Here is a 2,232-nt window from a genome sequence, read left to right on the forward strand (position 1 = left end):
TAGCTCGGTGCAACCGTTTGGCCTAAACTGGATGAAAACAATATTATGAGCTGTGAGGTGGTCTACATTGGCTGTATATGACTGGAAATTAATGTTATTGAGGTTAATAATACTGTAGGAACAAAAACAGGCCCAAATTATGTGATTTTACCTGTTTTAATAATTAAAAAAAAAAAAAAAAAAGCAGTTTCAAAGCCAAAACCAAAACACGTGAGGGGCGATTTTGGCAAAAATCTTCAATTCTGTGGTGCTTTACAGAGAATATTTCAGTCATTCACATCAGTCCCTGACACTGTGGAGCTTACAATCTATGGGCCTGATTCAGCAGCATACACAATAGCGATTATGGACGCAGTTGAGAGTGTTTGTCATTGCGCATACGTACTAGCCACACTGCGGTGCACAGCGATCACATTGTGATTACTGATGCATAAAGGAATACATCGCAAAGTGAGTGACAGGCTGTCAGAGTTTGGGGGTTGTGACAGGGGGGGTGCTCAGAAAAATGCAGGCATGCCTGTCCATATGAACGCCATTTGATGGGCGTGCATAAATTAGCCACTGCGATTGCATACACAGCTTGAGTACTCACTGCGTGCTACGAGACTTGCAGTTTCTGTGACTGGCCAGACCTGCTGTAAATGCTGCGTGCTGGGCTGATGTGCATCGATGGTACCAATGGTCACACAGAAAAGTGAGGTTGGACGGATATGAGAAGGCAGAAGTGGCGTCATTATGCCGGCTGTGCTTTGGCAGGCATTAGTATATTTTTGCAGCATTCTATATGAAATTGTAGCTGCGTGGGCTCCTGAATGAGATCCTATATTCCCTATCATGTGTACACTATGGATAATGGGTTTTTTTATCCAGAAGCTAATTACCCTACCCGTTTGTTTTTGGGGTGTGGGGGGAGGCCGGAAGACCTGGGAAAGCCATGACCAGAAATTGATCTAATGACCTCAGTGCTGTGGGACAATAATGCTAACCACTATGCCATCCATGCTGCCTCATTTGCCACTTCATTCTAAGAATTGTCTATTTAGATCCAATATTCAGGAGGGCTCCTAGGCAGGCAGCATGATTTCATTGTGGAGTGCAGGTCTGTTTTGCTAATATAGCTAATCTCTCTCTATATAAATATCTGTCTATATACTAGTGTGATAATACTGTATAAATATTTGTATGTACTCTGTGCTGCTGGGGGACCCTGCTCTTTCCACTAGATAACTCTCAGTCTGTGGCTTCGTGATGCCTCCATTCCCCTCCTCACATCATATCACTGCCCCTGTCACATGCAGCCCTGTCCTCACTAATACATTACTCATCTCCTGATATACTCTGTGCTGCTGAGGGACCGAGGGCCTGATTCAGACCCGGTCGCAAGCTCTGAGTGCTCGCAACCGGGTCGCATGCACGAGACCCAGATAGTGACGGGCAATCCGTTGCTCCGGGTCTCGCAACAAAGGGGGCGTGCTGTCGATGTAGAGTGACAGCACGCCCCCTTTGGTGGGCGGGCCGGGGTGGTGGCTGCTCAGAAGGAGGCGTTCTCATGAGAACGCCTACCATCTGGGGGCGGCCCCACTGACATCACAAGTGATGTCAGTGGGAGAATTTTCGCCTCTGTTTGAGCCAAAAGCTCTCTGGGGCTTGCGTCCACGAGACCCTACCACAAGGGTCTCATCGCAAGCCCGATGGTCGCGATGGTCTTGACCATCGCGACCATCATCCTGGCCGCTCACATTAGCTGTGGGTGGCAACCCACAGCAATACGAGCGGCCAGGAGGCCGCTCCATGAAAAAAAAAAAAAGATGCCCTGATTCAGAGCGAGCGTTCTGTCAGAGCGTCTGGCTCTGAATCAGGGCCCCTGCTCCTTCCACTATATTTCTCTCAGTCTGTGGCTTCCTGCTGCCTCCATTCCCCTCCTCACATCATGTCACTACCTGTAAATTTATTGAAGACCCCACACTGCTGATTAACTTTCTTATCTATATTCATTGAACGACCTAAACCTTATAGACTCTAAGGCAGAGTGTAACGTGGATATTTTGTTTTTGTGCTCATTTGATACCTACATAGTATCATTAATGTGTAAATGTACTGCACAATCGTTGACTCTGAGCGCCAGATTACTTGCTAATTTTGATATATATTGGTCAATTTGTGAGTTGGTGTCTTTTCTTTTAATCTGAGTGTCCTTTGAATTTCTATATATTCTTATTTCCGTCACATATA

This window comes from Taudactylus pleione, unplaced genomic scaffold (assembly GCF_031769625.1).
Source record: "Taudactylus pleione unplaced genomic scaffold, aTauple2 ptg001123l, whole genome shotgun sequence".
Lineage (NCBI taxonomy): Eukaryota > Metazoa > Chordata > Amphibia > Anura > Myobatrachidae > Taudactylus > Taudactylus pleione.